The 11,276-nt window shown below is 47.8% G+C and overlaps 1 non-coding gene across 1 annotated transcript; it reads left to right on the forward strand.

Annotated features, from left to right (window-relative positions):
* Positions 1–1,459: 1,459 nt before the first annotated feature.
* Positions 1,460–1,597, forward strand: LOC114811706. Its single transcript, XR_003759402.1, has one exon. It is a non-coding gene; the product is annotated as a small nucleolar RNA SNORA7 (small nucleolar RNA).
* Positions 1,598–11,276: the final 9,679 nt, after the last annotated feature.

Here is an 11,276-nt window from a genome sequence, read left to right on the forward strand (position 1 = left end):
AATAATCTATACAAATATGCTCAAGTGCTGTGGGGAGAGGAAGAGAGAAGAGCAGAAGGAGGGAGTGGGGGAATGGGGAGGGGAGGAGGGGCAGAGGGAAAAGGAGGGCTCAATCTGGGAAGGCCTCCTGGAGGAGGTGAGCTCTCAGTAGGGCTTTGAAGAGGGGAAGAGAGTTAGTTTGGCGGAGGTGAGGAGGGAGGGCGTTCCAGGTCAGAGGTAGGACATGGGCAGGTGTCGACGGCGGGACAGGCGAGAAGGAGGCCCGGTGAGGAGGTGAGCGGCGGCAGAGGAGCCGAGTGTGCGGGCTGGGCTGGAGAAGGAGAGAAGGGAGGTGAGGTAGGAGGGGGCAAGGTGATGGAAAGCTTTGAAGCCAAGAGTGAGTAGTCCTTGTACTTATTTATACTTTTTCTATTCCATCTAGAAAGGGCAAAATGAGACAGGAAGAAAGTATTCCCCGCCTTTACTCAACTGGTAATAGATGAATGTGTTCTTAATATCACACTTTCAATTTGGGGATGTTTAAACAGAAAGATCTGAAATAGAGAATCATCCCTGTCCTTTTAAAATAAATTTTGACTGAAAATTTACCAGCATAAAAAAGAAGTCCAGGTCTTCTTGTATAATTTCTGACTGTTCTTTTCGAAACTAGGATAGTGAGAGACTTCTCTTCATATAGTTTTCTCTTTTTAAACTATTTTTGGAAAAAGGAGAGAAAAAGACAAACATTTTTTTGGAACACAACTTTTATAATAGTTTGGTCATTTGTGGCTTGACTCAACAAGAGCAAGTGTATTTTGCTGGAAAAGAAACTTCCATGTCCGTTATCTCAGTAACAGCTAGATATTGGGGAAGCAGCGTGGCTCAGTGGGATGAGCACGGGCTTGGGAGTCAGAGGTCACAGGTTCGAATCCCAGCTCTGCCACTTGTCAGCTGTGTGACTGTGGGCAAGTCACTTCACTTCTCTGTGCCTCAGTTCCCTCATCTGTAAAATGGGGATTAAGACTGTGAGCCTCACATGGGACAACCTGATTCCCCTGTATCTCCCCCAGCGCTTAGAACAGTGCTCTGCACATAGTAAGCGCTTAACAAATACCAAAAATACCAACAATATTAACGAGAGTCAATCAATCCATCAGTGATATTTACTGAGTGCTTTCTGTATGCAGAACACCAAACCAAGCTCTTGAGAAAATACAATATAACCAACTCTGCAGAGTTGGAAGACATAGTCCTTGCACACCAGGAGCTCATTCACTCGTATTTACCGAGCGCTTCCTGTGTGCAGAGCACTGTAGTAAGCACTTGGGAGAGTACAATATAACAATAAACAGACACATTCCCTTCCCACAATGAGTTTACAGTCTAGGAGGGAGATAGACATTAAAATAAATTACAGATATGTACATTAATGTTGTGGGGCTGAGGGAGGGGTGAATATCAAGTGCTTAACAGGGTACAGCCCCTCTCAGGGTCGCTCCTGGAGAGTTTCCAGTTCTCTACCAGTCACGACTATAGGAGGGAGAGTCAAGCAGTGGCCTACCCATTCCATTCCTAGCCTGGGCAGTGGCTAGCGAGTGGCAGGCAATCTGCTACAAATCAAAGCTCACCCGTGCCGGGCAGCAGCGGCACGGGAGAGAGTCAAGGGCAGAGACTCGTTTACTGAGTGGAAGGAGGCAACGGTAAACCAGTTCCGATTTTTCCCAAGAAAACTCTATGGATCCACTACCAGAACAATTGCAGATGGAGGTGGGGCGTTCTGGGAGAGATGCGTCCATGAGTCCGACACGACTCGACAGCATAAGACAACCACAAAAGGATACAGATCCAAGTGCAGAGGTAACTCAGAAGGGAGAGTCTGTCCGGAAGTTGTATTTACTGAGTGCCTACTGTGCAGATCACTGTAGTGAACATTTGGGAGAGTACAATATAACAGACACATTCGCTGCCCACACTGAGTTGACAGACTAGAGGGATGCTTCGCTTAGTACAGTGCTGTGCATGCAGTAAGCATTCAATAAAAATGATTGAATGAATGCATGGATAGACTGTAAGCTCACTGTGGGCAGGGAAAGTGTCCATTTATCCATTTATTGTTGTAGTGTACTTTCCCAAGTGCTTAGCACAGTGTTCTGTACACAGTAAACTCTCAATAAAAACAATTGAATGAAATGAAAGAGAGTAGGGGAATTGAGGGATTAGCCTGGGAAGGGGTCTTCAAGGAGATGTGATTTTAGTAGGGCTAAAGAAGAGGATGAATTGGGGGGGGGGGGGGAGGAGGAGAAAGAAGAACAAGAAGGAGAAGGGAGAGGAGGAGAAGGAAGAAGAAGTGTGGTCTGGTGAAAAAAAGGACAGGCCTGGGAGTCAGAGGGCCTGGGTTTCAATCCCCGCTCTGCCACTTGTCTGCTGTATGACCTTGGGCAAATTACCTAACTTCTCTGTGCCTCGGTTTCCTCATCTCTAAAATGGTGATTCAATATCTGATCTCCCTCCCCTTTAGACTGTGAGCCCAGTCGGGGGTAGATTTTGTGTCCGCTCTGATTATCCTGTATGTACCCCGGTGCTTGACACAGGGTAAGTTCACAGAGAAGTAGTGTGGCTTAGTGGATAGAGCACAGGTCTGGGAGACCGAAGGACCTGGATTCTAATCCTGGCTCCGCTTCTTATCTGCTGCGTGACCTTGGGCAGTTCATTCAACTTCACCGTGCCTCAGTTACCTCATCTGTAAAAGGGGGTTTAAGACTGTGAGCCTCATGTGAAGCAGGGACTGTGTCCAACCTGATTTATTCATATTCACCCTAGTGCTTAGAACAGTGCCTGGCACTGAGTGAGCATTTAATAAATACCATTATTATCATTATTATTATTAGTAATAACAATGTAATAATTATAATAATGATAGTATCAATAATATTATTAATAGTAATTAATAATAAGTACTTAATTACTGCTTTATTACTAGAAGTAGTAGTAGCAGTGGCAGTAATGGTGTTTATTAGTCCCTTCTATGTGCAAATCGCTGTTCTAAGAGCTGGGAAAAAGTTTAAAAATATATGGGTAAGAATTAGTCACATTTCCTGGCTCCGCAAGAAACTCACAGTCTAAGAGTAAACAGAAGAGAGGGGTTGATAACAAGCATATAAAGAAAGATGAAATACGAAGAATACAAAAACAATATTAAAGATAATGAGATATTATTACGCAGTGGCTTAGAGGGTACTTAATAAGAGGGAAGAGAAGCAGCATGGCTTAGTGGATAGAGCATGGATCTGGGAGGCAGAAGGGCCTGGGTTCTAATCCTGACTCCACCACATGTCTGCTATACGATCTTAGGCAAGTCACTTCACTTCGGTGGGCCTCAGTTCCCTCATCTGTAAAATGGGGACTGAGAGTGTGAGCCCCAAGTGGGACAGGGACTGGGTCCGATCTGATTAAGTTCTGTCTACCCCAGTGCTTGGCACATAGTAAGTGCCTAACAAGTACCATAATCATAATAATAATAATTATTATTAATAAGTACTCCAGAGGAAGGTCAAAAGCACACATACACATTTAAATACCCATTGTTCCTCCCCTGTAGATTGTGAAACCCAAGTAGAACAGGGACTATGTCCATCCTGATTATCTTGTATTTATCCCAGAGTTTTATTATTATTATTATTATTGTTACAATAGATAAGCGCTTACTATGTGCCAAGCACTGTACTAAGTTCTGGGGGAGCTGCAAGGTAATCAGGTTGCGCACGGTTCCTGTCCCACATGGGGCTCACAGTCTAAATAGGAGGGAGTGGGATTTAATTGAATTTAATTTTTCAAATGAGGGAACTGAGCCAAAAGATGCTCACTGACTTGTCCAAGGTCACACAGCAGACAAGTGGTAGAGCTGGGACTAGAACCCAATCCTTTGACTCCCAGGCATGAGTTCTTTCCACTAGACCACACTGCTGAAGGGTTGCTATTTTCATTTTCAAATCCAATCTAAGAAAGAGACCCCGAAAGTCTTGGATGACGCATGCAGAGAGAAGTGCCCCACTGGGGCTGTATCGGTGAGGATTCTTTCTCACTCAGTCACTTTTGGGTGGAGGAAGTGCTCTTTTGAAACCATAACTAAAGTCATGTCTGATTTTAGTTATGATTTCAGTTTCTGATTTCTCCCCCTCTAAACAGGAGAAATACCTGCTTGGGAGTCAGAGGACATGGGTTCTAATCCCATCTCTGCCACTTGTCTGCTGCATGACCTTGGGCAAGTCACGTCACTTCTCTGTGCCTCAGTTACCTCATCTATAAAAGGGGGATTAACACTGTGAGCCCCGTGTGGGACAACTTGATTACCTTGTATCTACCCCAGTGCTTAGAACAGTGCTTGGCACAGAGTAAGCGCTTAACAAATACCATTATTATTATTATTAGTTCTGGTATTTGTTAAGCACTTACTATGTACGAGGCATCGTACTAAGCGCTGGGATGGATACGAGCAAATTGGGTTGGATGCAGTCCTGGTTCCATGGGGGGCTCACAGTCACAATCCCCATTTTACAGATGAGGTAACTGAGGCACAGAGAAGTGAAGTGACTTGCCCAAGGTCACACAGCACCCAAGTGGCAGAGCCAGGATAGAACCCATGACCTTCTGTCTCCCAGGCCTGTGCCTTATCCTCTGGGCCATGCCTCTTGTAAGCTCCCTGCGGGCAGGGAACGACTACCGTCTCTGTCATAATGGACTCTCTCAAGTGCTTAGTACAGTGCTCTGCACACAGTAAGAACTCAGTAAATGCCACTGATTGTTCGATCGATTTGTTTCCTCAGAATGGCCGCCTAAGAAGAACCCAGGTGCCCGCTCCATTTGTCCATTATAACTCAAGCCTACCATTCCAGTATTATCGCACATAAATGCAAATAGTAAGTGCTCAATAAATACCATTGATTGATTGATTGATTAGTGGGGAAGACATAAATGACAAAATAAAATAAAATAAATGACATCAGGGAAGCAGCAGAGTATAAGGATATGTTCTTAAGTGCTGAGGGAGTGGGGGTCGGGTGAGAATAAAAGTGATACTACCAACTCCAATGTATTGTACTCCCAACTACTTAGTACAGTGCTCTGTGTACAATAAGTGCTCAATAATTACCATTGATTGATTGACTGATTGATTAGAGGGTACAGACCCAAGTGAAAAGGTGACCCAAAGCGGGAGGGTCAGTGGGGTAGGAAATGTATCTGTTTATTGTTGCGTTGTACTCTCCCAACCACTTAATACAGTCCACTGCACCCTGAAAACGCTCAGTAAATATGACTGAATGAGTGATTGAATGAAAAGGAGAATAGGGTAGAGAGATAACAATAATAATAATAATAATGTTGGTATTTGTTAAGTGCTTACTACGTGCAGAGCACTGTTCTAAGAACTGGGGTAGATACAGGGTAATCAGGTTGTCCCACGTGAGGCTCACAGTTAATCCTCATTTACAGATGAGGTAACTGAGGCACAGAGAAGTGAACTGACTTGCCCACAGTCACCCAGCTGACAAGTGGCAGAGCCAGGATTCGAACCCATGACCTCTGACTCCCAGAGATGAGAAGTGAGGGAAGGCTCTCTAGAGAAGATATGATTTAGTGGGCTTTGAAGATAGGGAATGTGGTATGTTCTCTTTCTTCTTCAATTGTATTTATTGAGTGTTTACTGTGTGCAAAACACTGTACTAAGCACTTGGGAGAATACAATGTAACAACAGACACATTCCTGCCCATGGAGATCTCTCTCTTTCCCTTTCCCATTCCATATTCAAATCCTTTTTTTGTCCTGTAGGTCAATCTGATTCTGGATGAGGGGAGAATGATCCAGAATTATCATTCCTTCCTCTACTGGACCCAGACTTTGAAACAGCAGCCAACCAGGGGGAGAGGAATGGTATAGATTCTAAGGGAGGAGGCTCGGTCAGGCTGGGCGACATCAGAAAGGCTATCTCCCTTGTGAGGAGACACAAGCACGCTGGAATGTGGATTAGGGGATGTTCTTCTCCAAATCATTTCCTCCAGGCTCTCTGGAGAGCACAGAATACACCAAGTTCCCTCTCATATGGTCACAGTTCCTGGTCACCCCCTGTGAGGATGAGAAGACTCGATCAATCGGTGGTATTTTTTGAGGGCAGACTGTGTGCAGAACACTTTACAAAGCAGTTGGGAGCCTACAGTACAACAGAGTCGGTAGGCACATTCCCTGTCGACAAGGAGTTTACAATCTAGAGGGGGAGACAGACATGACTATAAATAAATTATCGATACATACGAAAGTGCCATGGGGCTGAGGGTGGGATAACTGTCAAGTGCTTGAGGAGTGCAGATCCAAGTGCAGGGGCAATGCTGAAGGGAGAGGGTGGAGAGGAAATGGGGGATTAGTGATTGGAGGAGATGTGATTTTAATAAGGCTTTGAAGAAGGAGAGAGTGATGGTCTGTCGGATATGAAGTGGGAGGGAGTTCCAGGCCAGAGGGAGGATGTGGGCAAGGGGCTGGCGGTGAGATAGACGAGATCGAGATAAAATGAGTAGGTTGGCGAAGAGGCATGTCATACCCATTTTCTAGATGAGGGAACTGAGGCACTGAGAGGGAAACTGGCATGTCTAATCTCATCATCCTTGGCATTTATCGAGTGCTTATTGAGTGCAAAACGCTGTACTAAGTTCTTGGGAGATGCAACAGAAGCCAAGTAGATGATTGCTGCCCTCCAGGAGTTAACAATCTAATAGGGTGGGCAGGCAGACCCAAATTATTCACAAACAGTGGGAGCAGGATAATCTGCTCATAGGCATATCACTATCAGGGAACCTCAGTTAGTTCTTCCTATAGCCCCTTCCCCCCAAGGCTGCCAATTTTCACTTTCGGGGTCACCGGGCAACATGTATTTCTATTAACGTCTCTCTCACCTCTAGACTGTAAGCTCTTTATGGGCAGGGAATGTATCTGTTTTGAGTTTGTGCTCTCCCAAGTGTTTAGTACAGTGCTCTCCACCCAGGAAGGGAAACGTAGATGGAACAGAAGAAACGGCGGAAACAGTCATCATTCTCTTGAAAGCTTGTTGTGGGCAGGGAACGTGACCACCAACTCTGGTTGCATTATATTCTCCCAAGCCCTTAGTACATAGTACATAGTAAGTGCTCAATAAATACCATCAAATGATCGCTTGATTGATTGATTGATTGATTGAACCAGCCTGCATTAACCGGGATTTAAACACCTGTTTCAGGACTCCTGGCAATTTAATGGTTACTGTGTTCTTAAGAGGCAGTTCAAACATCCTGTTCTGGCTTTTCCTCCTAGATAGGAAGGACCCTTTTCTCTTGCTCACAGGAAAATATTCCCATTTATGGATTTATTCAGGACCTTCCTCTGCTCACTCCTCTCGTCCACCTCATTATGAATGAGCAGGGAGAGGTGGGGGAGGTGAAATCGAATCTGTCCATTTCACCTGTTAATTATTTAAAAGGGGAAAAAGTTAAGACCAGTGGCTGGCAACTTGATCAATCTCGCCCACAGTCACAGATAATCGTGGATTGAACATATCACCGTCAGGGAACCTCAGTTTCTTCTTCCTATGTCCCCTTTCTTGCCAAGGTTGCCAGTTTTTGCTTTTGGGGCCACTGGGCAAAATTTATTTCTATTAATGTCTATCTCTCCCTCTAGATTCTAAGCTTGTTTCTAAGCTTGCTATGGGCAGGGAATGTATCTGTTTTGATTTTGTACTCTCCCAACTGTTTAGTACAGTCTTCTAGACTGTGAGCTCGTTGTTGGGTAGGGATTGCCGCTATTTGTTGCTGAATGGTACTTTCCAAGCGCTTAGTACAGTGCTATGCACACTGTATTGAATAGTAATAATTCATACTAATGGTATTCATTAAGCACTTACTACGTGCCAGGCACAGTACCAAGGGCTGAGTGAGTGAACGGAGCGAGGTGCTCAGAGTCGTGGGGTAGCAGAGAAAGGAGGGCTCTGGGGAAGGAAGGGCACTCCCAGGGATCCCTTCTCCCTCGAGTGCTCAATATCTGCTTCTCCCTGGGCCCAGGGGTGGAGATGGAGGGAGAGAACGACCACATCCCCCTGTCCCACTGTGGTTTCTTGGGAGAGGGGCTGAGGAACGGAGAGGAGCTCGATGCGGAGCGGGAAAGACTGCAGGGGGTGAAGTTTGGAAGGTCATGGGGTGTGGAGAGAGGAGGGCCCCTCCTCAAAGAGAAGCAGCAGGGCTTAGTAGATAGAGCACAGGCCTGTGAATCAGGAGGTCATGGAGCTTAGTCCCAGCTCTGCCACTTGTCTGCTGTGTGACCTTGAACAAGTCACTTCCCTTGGCTGGGCCTCAGTTCTGTCATCTGGAAAATGGGGATTAGAGACTATGAGCCCCACGTGGGACAGGGACTGCGTCCAACCCGATTTGCTTGTATCCACCCCAGCACTTAGTACACTGCCTGGCACATAGTCAAGCACTTAACAGATACCACACATTATTATTATTATTATTAGGGCTGTGGGGTGTGGAGAGCTGTGGGTGTATAGAGAAGAGGGCCACAGGTGTGGAGAGAGGAGAGGAAGGCTGCGGGGTGTGGAGAGAGGAGGGCCAGGGGATATGGAGAAAGGGGAGGAAAGGAGGGCGGTGGGGTGTGGAGAGAGGAAGGTAGGGGAGGGCCGTACGCTGTGGAGAGAAGAGAGGAGGGTCCGGGGTATGGCGAGGGAGGGCCTTGAGGTGTGGACAGAGGAGGGCCTCGAAGTGTGGAGAAAGGAGAGGAGAGAAGAGGAGGGCCGTGGGTTTGGAGAGAGGAGAGCCTGGAGGTGTAGAGAAAGGAGAGGCCAGGAGATGAGGGCTGCGGGTGAGGAGAGAGGAGAGCCTCCACAAAGGAGGGTCACAGGTGTGGAAGGAGGGGGACCTCAAGGTGTGGAGAAAGGAGAGGACAGGAGAGGCGAGCCTCGAGATGTGGAGAAAGGAGAGGACAGGAGAGGAGGGCCGTGGGTGTGGAGAGAGGGGAGGGGAGTTGAAGGAAGTAAAGGAGGGGAGGGAAGGGAAGGAGTGGGGCCATTGGAAACTGTCGGCTCGGCCCGTCCTGAACTGTCCTGTCCGGTCCGGTCCGGTCCGGTCCGCTCCTGTCCTGTCCGGTCCTGTACTGTCCAGTCCTGTCCGGTCCAGTCGGGGCATCCGAGGAGCCCGAGCTGGTCGCTGCCCCCCGCGTCCCTCCCTTCGCCCTCAGCGGGTCTGGGCTGACCACCGGACACCTGGCCAGGGGCCTGCGGCAGGACTTCCATGGGTCCGAGGGACGGCTCGTGGACCTCTGTGTGTGTGCCTCTATCTATAATAACTGCGGGTAGTGGTTGTGTGTGTGTGAGAGAGAGTGTGTATGTGTGTGTGTGTAGGCCCCGCCCCCCGGTAGGGCCGGACAATTGTCCGGCGGCCGCCCCGGGGGCTCGCCTCTCGCCCACCTCTTCCAAATTTAACCGTTCCCTAAATCCGAAGGGAAATGAGCAAACCTCTCAGATTGGGTGTCAAGGTATTTTCAGCCCTGCTGGGCGTATTTATCCCGAAGTGTTTCCACAACAAGCTATTTCGGGGCTCCGGCCCTGGTCTCCCAACCTCCTGCCCGAGGCCGATTTGCAGCGGCGATTACGGCCCGGTCCGGTCCGGTCCCGTCGGGTCCGAACTGGCCCAGTCCACCCGGGAGATGCTCCCGACCGCCCTAATCCCCGGGGACGATGCCGACGACCGTCCCCATTACAAAAGAGGGGGAACTTATTAATAATAATAATAAATAATAATGGTATTTGTTAAGCGCTTACTATGTGCCAAGCACTGTTCTAACAGCTGGGGTACATAAGGGGTCATCAGGTTGTCCCACGTGGGACTCACACTTTTAATCCCCATTTTACAGATGAGGTCGCTGAGGCCCAGAGGACAGGGGTGGTCCGTCTATATTGCTGAACTGTACTTTCTGAGCGTTTAGTCCAGTGCTCTGCGCGCAGTAAGCGCTCAATAAGTACGATTGAACGAATGAATGAATGAACGAACGAATGAAGGAAGGAAGGAAGTGACTTGCCCAAGGTCACACAACAGAGAAGTGGTGGGGCCGGGATAACTTGGCTCATTGGTCCTGGGATTGTGATTCTCTATCTGTTGCCGAATTGTACATTCCAAGCGCTTAGTACAGTGCTCTGCACAGAGTAAGCACTCAATAACAGCGCTCCAGCGCTTAGTACAGTCCTTTACACGTAGTAAGTGCTTAACAAATGCCATAATTAATTATTATTAAATACGATTGAATGAATGAATGAATCCTCGCTTTGGGTGCGAGAAGTCCCAGGTTCAAATCCTACACGAGCCCATTTCCCCCCCGAGATTGTGAGCTCGTTGTGGGCAGGGAGCGTCTCTCCTGTCTGCTGAACTGTGCTCTCTCCCAAATGCTTAATACAGCGCTCTGCACGTAGTAAGCGCTCCCTAAATGATTGCACGAGGGGCCGGGAAGGCAAGAAGGCGGACGAGTCAATCTGTGTCCTGAATCTGTGACTTCTCTGGCTGCGGAAGTCGCAGAGGGGCCAAGAATAGTTCAGTTTCTTCCGTGTCATTTCTAGAGCCTGCGCTAACCCCCAGGGGAAAGAAGAAGACGAAGAAAAAGAAGAAGGAGGAAAGAAAAAGAAGAAGAAGGAAAAGAAAAAGAAGAAGAAAAGAAAAGGAAGAAGAAAAAGAAGAAGCAGGAGGAAGAGGGGGGAAAGAAAAAAAAAAGAAAAGAAAGGCCCAAGACCCACAAGAGTACAGGTTTGGGAGTCAGAGGAACTGGGTTCTAATCCCGCCTCCTCCCCTTGTCTACTGTGTGATCTTGGGCAAGCCTATTCACTTCTCTGGGCCTCCTTTCCCTCCTCTGGAAAATAGGGATGAAGACTGTGAGCCCCTCGCGGGACCCCCTGATGACCCTGTATCTATCTACCCCCAGCCCTTAGAACAGTGCTCGGCACGTGGGAAGCACTTAACCTGTCTGCTGGGTGACTTTGGGCGAGTGACTTCACTTCTCTGGGCCTCAGTTTCCTCATCTGTAAAAGTGGGGATTAAGAGTGGGAGCCCCATGTGGGACAGGGACTGTACCCAATCTGACTACCTTCTATCCACCCCGGCGCTTAAAACAGTGCCTGGCACATAGGAAGGGCTTAACAAGTACTAATAATGATTATTGGTACTAGTATTAATAAAAGGGGGTCTGGGCGGTGGGAGTCCGGGACTCCTGGGTCCTCCTGGCCGGCGGGGAGAGGGGG

The sequence above is a fragment of the Ornithorhynchus anatinus genome, chromosome 4 (assembly GCF_004115215.2).
Source record: "Ornithorhynchus anatinus isolate Pmale09 chromosome 4, mOrnAna1.pri.v4, whole genome shotgun sequence".
Taxonomy (NCBI): Eukaryota; Metazoa; Chordata; class Mammalia; order Monotremata; family Ornithorhynchidae; genus Ornithorhynchus; species Ornithorhynchus anatinus.